Below are 10420 nucleotides of genomic sequence, written 5' to 3' on the forward strand. Positions count from 1 at the left end.
GTGTTTGAACTTCAACAAAAACCACTAATTTTCTAACCAGTTACAATTTGGGATTGGACAGAAATTAATTGTAATAAAGTAATTGAATTGTTTCAAATTTGTTTTGCTTTTAACCGTTTTCTAAAGTTTTCAGTTTTCTTTTCTGCGCTTTTCGTTGCTTTGGTTGAAATTTTTTAGTTTTTCTTATTAAGGTTCTTTTTTATAACTCTTCGATTTGATGGGTTTTCAGTTTAGCTCTTCAATTATATTCTGGAACAAAAAATTCAGTTATGTTCTGGAATCGGACAGAAATAGTTTTTATCGTTTGCCTGAATCATAGCTTTTAATTTGCAGTCTTCTTTCTGCTATTATCAGTTTTTTCTATTTTTCTAGTTCCTCTTCTGCTTGTTACTATTATTTTTCACGATTTCTTCTTTGGGCTCTTGTTTTTACCTCTTTAGATAAATTTTACTCTCTTACAGATATTTGCTTGAGGTTATATTTTTATTAAGTTTTCCTTTAAACTGTGCGTTTTTTATGGTTCGACTGAAGGTCTTCAAACTTTTTTTTTCATTAAATTGTAAGTCTATGAAAATTAGATAAAACACAAAAACAGAAAATGATTCAGGAATAGTGATTCCAAAATAAATCAAAACTCTAGGAAAATGAGAATATTGAAAAAGTAAAGGAATAATTGAATTGATGACTGACATGGGCATAGGCAGCATATTGTCTAGGAGGGGGGCAGTCGATAGTATGATGGAGGGCCTTTTATCAACTGCTTTGCCAACCATCTGCTTTTTCAGCCATATCTAATGTAAATTTGAAGCTCTAGGGGTTAGTCTTAGAAGTTAAGTGACTTACGCACGTAATTTTTTTTTTTAAGTGAAATAGTTATGCTGGTGTAAAAGTTTCTAGGGTGTAGTGTGAAGGAACCGTTTTATAACTTCATAATATAATTCTGTCGACCATTAATTCTTAGGCGGTTAGCCAAAAGGGGATAAGTCACCTTTTTCAAATTTTTCTGGAGGGGATATTTAGTGTTAAACTTAGCTTGGTTTTTCATGAGGAATCGAATGAACTTGCTCAAATCTGCCTAGATGAACGGATTTAGAAGATATGGGACTAACCCCATTTTGCTAAATTGCTTTTCTGAGCTTTTACATGAACCTCATATATCTCAGCCAAAATTGCACTTATATCCCTAACGATTAGACCAAATTGTATATCTTGAGAAGAGAGGTTGTTTGGTGTGTGTAACTCAATTTTGACTAAAAGGTGACTTAATTCTCTTTGGCTAAACGCGATACAATTCAGCCCTTGATTTTCCAAGTTGATTCTGTGCTCGAAGAACATTGGATGGTATTTTGTTGGTTATGGCTATCATTCATCACTTATCTGTCTTGATAAGTTAGCTGATGTCGTAAGTTGGAATATTATGTTTTGCAAAAATTCAAAAGTCACTATAGTCAGACTCTCAAAAATGCCAGAATTTTTTACCTTGTCATAGTGTTGTCTAATAAGCTAGGTATATAACTTTTGAAATTCTATGTTGCGTTAGAAAGTGCAATCCCAATTTGCCCATCTCCGAGAGTTCAAATTAGAAGCTTTTGACGTGCAAACCATTGATGACACATAGCCCAAAATATTTGTAATAAGGCAAAGTTTTTTAAGTTGGAAAGTGGAAATAAAGAAAAATGATTCTGTGACAATACTTAGTAGCGCACTCTGTTGTAAATTTTCCAGTGGTTTTAGATTACATTTGATTCAAGTCTTTTCAAAATAGCATATTTTAATTCTAATGGTTTATGGTGCAGTTGTGGTATACGGTTTATATTGTCTGATTCAAGTTATCTCACTTAGCACAGTTCGTGCCTGGTCACCAACTGTTTCTTTATGACAAAGATGAGTTTAGACAAAGTCATATTTATTTGCTTAAATATAAAGAGAAAAGTGCAATTTGTTGTCAAGTAGGTAAAACTTTTTTTTTTATCTTATCTTGAAAAGTGTGCTTGTCATAAGTAGTCTCTAATTTCGTATAAATTAGTTTGAAGTTCATCAAGTAAAGTTTTTAAACAAATTTCTTAGATATAAACATTTGTGTCTTTATTCTAGTATATTTGTGCTATCACTACAGTATACGGAAATTAAACTGTAAAATTTTCTTCACTGAAATTGAAAAAGAGATATTACTGTCCTTTATTTCCGTTTAAAAAAGTGTATTTTAATTCTAATGGTTTACGGTGAAATTACGGTTTACGGTTTATTTTTGTGAGACCACCAAACTTGATTGGTTCTTCTGTCTGAAATTTTAAGCCAGTAAAGAGGAAAAACAGTTTCTCTTAAGTAAACTCTCAGATATTACCACATTTTCTCAGATATTACCTTAATTTATGGAACTAAAGCCATTTGATTCAGCAGATAAAATAAATATATATGAATGTGTTTAAATTATGTAATACATCATTCAAAGCAACCTTCAACCAAATTTGACTTTCAATCCCCTCCCCTGAGAGACTAATAAGGCTGTTCAAGTAATTTGAAGAAGAAAACAATTTCAAAGAACTTTTAGAACAGTAGGACGACAATTTAAGTGAAAACAACGAGTATTCAGTCACGTGCAAAGGAGTTTATTTCGGGGAAGGCTTTGTTCATCGGAACCTCGTAAAACCGTCAAATTGTGCAAAAAACAAAATTCGCAAAAAATCTGGAAATTTCAGAGGGGAAGTTTTCAATGCCTGTAAACATTCGCTCGTCAGTCAAAATTAACTAAAATAACCTTATCTACTAAAACATTTTTTGCCCAGCGTGATAAGATGTTCCGCAATCATTCGTCACCGTGCAAGAGCTAAAGTAAACTACGCACTTTATACGTACTTCCTGTTGTTCTAAGAAATTACTAATTTTTTTCCTTGTATGAACTTTTTCGTACGGAAAAAACACGGTTTTATCAGATATACTTTAGCCGCATGCATTATAACTATGACAGTCACAAAAGAGCTTTGCTAACGTTCGAAAAATTGTTTTTGCCTGAAAAGTGTAATAAATTTTCAAATACTGAACCTTTTTTAAATGTTAATGCGTTTATTTTATACTTCTTTGGGTTGGGGACAAATAACTCGCCTGCTTTCTTTCCGCCGCAGTGGCTTCTGCTTCTTCTGCTATAAAAGATTAGACCTTCTTTAAATAATGGATTATTCTTCCTTAATAGGGGGACGTGAGCCTGTCAGTTCAGTAAGCACTTTGTTCACGGAAAACTATTGTAAGAGAGACCACTCAATGAAAATTGCAAAAAATAGGTGAATCGTAAGCTGGGCCGCATCCAGGATTTTTTCGGGGGGTGGGGGGGCTTACAAAAAACTTTAAAAAAACACATCAAAATTTGTTTATATTCATTTTTGTTACGGTTTTACAAGTCGGAAAAACATTTCGGGGGGGGGGGGTCAAACACCCTAACTCTCCCCTCCTGGATACGGTCTTGGTCGTAAGGATATTGTAAGCAATTTTAACAAAAAAAACTCGTAAAAAATGAGACCCTGCGCATGTTATGGACATCATTAAGTAAAGAAATTATAAACTATGAACATAAATGAGCAATTGTAGTAATTTCTATTTGACCCACATAGACCTGAATGCGCACAATATCCTTTTTTAATGTTTATCTGAAATGAGGTCGTCTCAATCACACCAGGTCTGTGTTTACTCATCTTAGACTATGTCTATCCCAATAAAAACCTAATTTGTTTCAATTATCGCTTGATTAAATACATTTCCAAGTTTTTTCTCTTTCCCACTTTGTTGTGGTAATTAACCCTGAGTGATCGCACGTGAACTCTTCATCAGAGGGAGTTCCAAAATAATGTCATGATCCAGAAAAGACCAGCCTCTTCGCTGCGTTGTTTTTCTTAGGAGGCTGCGCTATTAAAGTTAAACTTGATATATATACCACAATCAGATCAGAATTGATTGACTGAACCGCATTTGCTTGCTTGTGCTCGACCCGAATAAATAACGTATTAATCTCAGTGAGGACTTGGAATATTTGGTGAGTAGATTTTTTAGTGCGGAAAGAAAGAATATTTGGTGAGTTAGATTTGTGAGCATTTTGTAAGCAAAGAAAAATTTCATGAAGTGGTTTGTGCTCAGCTTCGACGATATTAAGCTGCGTTTGTGCACTCTCCGTTTTGAATTAATATCAGGCACAATGGGAATTCCACTTACGCCTTATAGGGGATAAAATCGGGAAGGCTGAAGATACGTTGGTCTTCTGTCGCTTCTATTGAGAGACTAAGAAGCAGGTCTTGTTTTAAATTAACATTTTTAATTCATGACTATTAAGACTATCTAGTCGTGATGCTCTATTAGACCCTCAGTTCCAAATGATACCCATTTACTTATAATTGTAACTATCTAATTTACTCCACCCACCCCCCTACTCAGAATTAAAAACAAAACAATATGAAGTTTTTTATTACAGATTTTTCATTTATCATATTTTCAGAATCGACTCCAGAGTCACTACGTCCCTGCACTTCCCCCCGCCACCTCCAACTGCCTAGATTTAGCCCTAGGCAATATAGAAAGTATTTTTTTGAGTTAAGCACCAGCAGTTGGTGAGAAACAAGCGCATAAAATGATGCAAACCAACAAAATAAGCAAACCTGTGAATATGGACTATGATGGCCTATAACGTATTGCAGGAATCAGGTGGGGGGCACACTGGAATGACTTGAAAGTCTACTTGATAGAATGTTTTCTTTATGAAATGAAGTAAAAATGTTATTATTATCGGGTTTTGTTCTGAGGTGTAGTGGGATGGGGGAGAAACCAAACCGTCCTTTTTTATTTTAAAGCATAAGTTACGTTTTAACCTTACGAATTTGTTTTCACAAAAGTCAATGTTTTTAGGTTGAGGTTGTAATGCATCTTATGTTTAACCAAACTGGTAAGCGGGGAAGGGGTGGCCTACCGTTAAAATTACTTGATTGTGCTTTTGTTGCCTACTTTTTATCCAATCTACTTTCTTGGCTTTTTTGGTAAATCGAAACTTTCTTTCCTTCATCACCTCCGACGTAGGCTCTTGGTTACGTATCTACATTTAAACTAACTATAGAACACACAGTTTAGAATCCACTGGCTTAAGTGAAAGAGAACCTTCCCATAAAGATAAAGTTTCGATTTAATCGGTTCCAATAATACATTTCAGATCTACTTCAAATCATCTTAATTTACATCTTAGTTGTACAAAAACCATCCTACATAAAGCATTCTTCTTTAAATTGTTTCGTAGATTGTTTGGATATGAGGGTAGACAGGGGCATCAATTGCCCACCCCTGTAAAATCTTGTGAAGTGGCACCACTGTTAGTAGCGACAAAAAATCATTTTTTTTTATCTTGCCTTTTCTTTGGTTTTGAGTTTTTATTTTATGGTTTTTCCTCTTATAAATTAACATTTTAGCTTGGCTGTGGTTCCTTTTAAGTGAAAAAAAAAAATATGTACTGCTGCTTCTAAGAATGTCTGAATTATTACTTCAAATATTGACGAAGACCACACTGCCTTTCCATATTGACCATATGCCTTTCCATATAGAGTCCTGGTTGAACTTCGTTGAAGTAAGGATACTGGGGCTGTTTTAAAGGTTCTTTAAAAGCGTTTTTTAAGAGCTTTTTCAGTTTTAAATTTCGTATTTTAATGTAAGTTTTTAATTTTTCTTTAATGTTGTGCTGAAGACGGCCCTTGGACATAGGGCCGAAATATTCACCGATTTAAATTGCACTGTCTTGGAAAAAATTTCCCTATTGTTTTTAAGTTGTGTTTGTTTGAATTATTACTTCCTGAATAATATTTGATAATACTTTAATAATGGTTTAATTTCAATTAATAGTTAAATCAATGTTAATTTCATAATAATAATAGTAACTGACAGTCAATTAGTGCTTCAAATGTTAGCTACTTTTTCTAAATCTTCACAACGTCTAGCTGTTCGGGATAATCAACTTGAGGTCATCGGTGGGACTAATCCCCCCAACCAATGTAAAAACATTGTAAATAAGAGTTTTTAATTGCCAAAAAGTTACTTTTCCTAATTGGGTCTTCCTCCAACAGCCTCCCTCCTGAAATAGATACGGTCCCATCTGAAAAAAAGTCCTAGCTACACCCTTGCCTTGAGTATTCTTTTTCACAAACCATCTCCTCACTACTATATATAAGTGGGAGGAGCTTTTTGTTCACGAAGACCAGAAATGATCTGCGATAAGGTTACTGGTATATTCTGTCTACTGTGAAAACAAGCTACTACCCTCATTTCCAACCTTAACCATAGCAATTTTGTTCTCGTGCATAGCCTTTATCACTTCGATGTATTTTTCAGGTACCCCATACACGATACAGGACCTTCGCTAAAACTTTCGGCTGAATCAAATGCTTATTCATAATCTATAAAACTAAGTGATGAAGGGACTGCTGACTCATGTCCCTCTTAATTATTTTTCTATAAGTCCAAATCTCATCGGCACGTCCCCTCCTAACCTTAAACCAAATTGTGGTTCTCTTAGTACTTTATCAGGAGAATCTCGAAGTAAATAAAAAATATCATCTAACATAGTAGATTGCTTCCTACAGGAAAATCTAACGCTTCTACAATTACCAAAATCATTTTGATCTTTTTTCTTATTAATGCAAACAAAATTTCCAAAAATAAGTTTTTAAAGGAAAGGTAAAAAGCAATAGTAAAGTTAAAATTAAGACCATTAAAAATAATTCAAGCAATAATTCAAACTACAAATGACCAAAAATTACTATTAAAGAATAAAATGAAACCTACATCGAACAAAAACTAAATAAACAATCACAGGATATACAAGAGATATGTGTAATAATATAAATAAAAAAATAAATTCTTAAAAGGTTAAAAACTGAATTAGCTATTCAGGACTAGCTAATAAGGAACAGAACTTCAGAATTTTGGCTGATGTCTATTCTTCTCTAGGTTTATTATATCATTAAATAAATAAAAAAGTTTTTAACTGAAAGTAAGGAGTGATATTAAATTTTAAAACGAACAGGAAATATTTCTTAAATTAATGGGACTGTCGCCTCCTAAACGCTTCGCTGTTTACAATAAAGTTTGACTCTTTGTTACAACTCTAACTTCAAATCAATAAAAACTTTAGCGCAGAGTGAGGCGTTGAGGAGGGGACAGCCCCTTTCACATACGATATCATTATTGATCCTTTTAAGTTCTAACGTTGCTCGTTACTTTCAGCTGAAAAAACTTATTCCTAAATGTTTTTCAACTAAGACAGGTTCAAATTTTATCTCACAGAACATGAAAAATGGAACAAAAACTTCAAATTAATTTTGGTAGATTTATTCCGTATTAATTTTGGCAGATTTATGAGGGGTTGCCTCTTCCTAAGCACCTTGTTCTTTACGCTAAAGCTTTTAATCGTTTTTTTAAAAAGCTTCCAAGTCTAATTAAAAAGCCCCCTCGTTCCAGAAGACACTTTACAAAATAGGGACAAACAGATAAATTTTACCGTTAAGAGCAAGCTATTGTCGAAGGGACAACCCTACATGCGTTGAATAATTTCAGTTTGTTTTTCAAATAATGTCGGTAAATCTGGCTCACCCTCTGTGACATCTACCCCTCCCCGGCACGTACAACCAATCCACGGAAGTTTAAATTAACGTAAAGTGCACCCCCCCCCCTGTCAAATTCTTTAGACACGCCTCCGTGATCTGTCTTCTGGCAAAAATAGCAACATTACACATTTTTACAGAAAGGAGCTGGAAATTTCTACTAAAGGGTTCTATGGTACACTTGGTCTTGGAAGTGACTTTGTCTTCTTAAGATTGAACCAATTACCAAGAAATCAGTCATTTTGAACAATCCACTTCAAATATATTTATCTAGTACCCCATACAAGGATAGGACCTTCCCTTTAGACAATCACGTATTTAGAGAGAGCTTTAGCTCTTATCGGCAGAATAAAACACTTGAACTAATTGACAAAACTCAAAATTCTGGGTTTCGAAATTGGGACATCAGATATCATAGGTCTTGAAGCTCAAGAGCTTCTCAAGTAATAATCTAAGAATAAAATTTGATTGACAAAACCTCTCCCCAACCCAAAGCAACACTGTTCGCCTCTTAAAACTGCATCTACTGTCTCTCTAAGTCCCAAATGCATCATTATAACAAGTGACTTGATTCCTACAGAAATCAGATTCGTCCCTGAGAAATTAGAGTTCTCACTCTGACCACCATCCTTAAAGAATTGGTCTGCTTGAGTTTTAAAAAATTTCTAGGAACTTCCTGTTTTCCATGAATCCTATTTGAAAACTCGTTTACAACAGTAGCAGCACCTGGGGTTTTATTATTTTTAATCCATGTTTTGTCAACTCTAATTCTTCCTCACAAAATAAGTATTTTTTCACTTCGAAAGAGTCACAAAGTTTTTTTCATTCATTTTTATAGCATTTACAGTAGCTTTACATGAGTTTAGCACGTTCTCAAAATGTTCTCCTCCTTTCTCTTTAACGTCTTATTTATCACTAATTGCAACCACGTTTTTGTTTTCGTTTTCTTTCAATTTATTTAACACACATAATCATTTAGCTAGCTTTGATTCTGGATCATAGCTTGTTCGATACGAAAAACAAAACAAAGAAGAAGAAAAAATTAAAATAGAAAAAAACAATGAGAGAGAACCAGTAAACAGAAAAGACAAGGTGATAATAAAGACAGTTATATAAAAACAAAATGGAACAAACACTATATAAACAAATCATAGAAACCGAATAAACAGAGGAGCGAAAGTCACAGAGGAGCAAGGAGTGAAAAAGCATGAGAGTTAATCGCGTAAAAGTCTGTGACGGGCAGTGTGTGCAAGTCTTAGGTTAGCAAACAAAACTAGATTTGCAATTTCAGTTAATCCATAGTTGCGCATATATCGAAGGTACGATATCTTCGAGGAAGCCCTAAAAAGACTTTAAAATCTTTATCATTTGTTATCTTTAATGATTTTATATTAGTCTTGGTCCTTTCTGGACTTTCATTGGGGACAATTCTTTCCCTCTTAATTACTATTATATCGATGCATCCTGTAGCAGCGCAGTGGATTTGACCTTAGAATTTGTAATACGGGTCCCATGTATCCAGCCGATGTAGTAACCCACTGCAGTGCCCAGAAATTTAAAACATTGGAGAGATTATCCGAAAGCATCTCCATATTCATCGAAATAGGAAAAAGAAGAAGAAGACAAAACAAGTACAATATTTTACTGCTATGCGATCTACCTCTATCATCCAGACAGTCATAAAAATTTCCTTATGCTTTATTTAGTTTTCATGTGTATTCATACCTCCCTTTATTTTACATAACACCTACCTCACTTAACATAGTTTATATTTTGATATTTTATTCACTTATCCAAGCACATACTTAGTTACTTTAACTGACAAAGATGAAACCCGAAATAGGTAAATATACCCAAATTATGAATGTTACTATAGTTTTCTTCACCATTCTTTTCAACGTTCTCCTATTGCCTTTCCTTAACAAAAACTTCATCAAAATGATCCTCATAAATAGAGATAAAAAAAAATACTACCAGCAGCAATCGCGGCTCTTTTATTTTCGTACATCTCACTAATCACTTTAATATGTTTGACAACCTTTCTGGCACCCTTTATCTCATACTTTCAACTCCCTCCCCCCCTCCCCAAGCATACTACAAAAGTAAAGTAAATAAGAGTTAGATATTCTCAAGAATATGCATAAAAGACCTTCAAATATCTAGTTTTTCAATTATCATAATAAACAACATAGAAAAACTCAACTAATTGAACTCAAATGAAAAACAAATATGAAAGAGTCAAAAACAAGAAACCCTTTCAGTTCTATTCTATAAAGATATCAAATACAAAAGTGAGAATTACCCACACCAATAATTTTCATCATGTCTATAAAACATTCGCAATTGGCATTAAAGTTTCTTTAAATTCGGCTATAAAAGTGAATTGAAATTTTGCTGTCTTAAGATCGAGTCTTGATTGTTGTTTCCATTGCCTAAAAAACATTAAATAGTTATTATCACATTGAAACAGAGACTCATATTTATGTGCTTTTATACGGATAACGCAGTATTAAAAACTGACCAAAGTCATTTTCTTATTTCTAGTTTCTTGGTTGTGTGTGCCTTACGAATAAGTATTAGAAGAGTAGAGGATGCCTTCACATTACATTTTTAAATTCTAACTAATTACTCACCTAATTAAGGTAAAGTAAATGGGGATCTCTCAAATTGGTTCTCTGTATTGAGTTCCTCTCTAATTAAAAGAAGAACAAAAGAGGTCACTGCAGTGCTTCTTATGTTAAGTGATTTGTTAAGTGAGTGCTGCTCATGTCATGTTAAGGAGCCTGAGTGGGGTTTTA

The sequence above is a fragment of the Artemia sp. Qi Xiang Cuo genome, chromosome 14 (genome assembly GCF_049724085.1).
Source record: "Artemia sp. Qi Xiang Cuo chromosome 14, ASM4972408v1, whole genome shotgun sequence".
In the NCBI taxonomy this organism is placed as follows: domain Eukaryota; kingdom Metazoa; phylum Arthropoda; class Branchiopoda; order Anostraca; family Artemiidae; genus Artemia; species Artemia sp. Qi Xiang Cuo.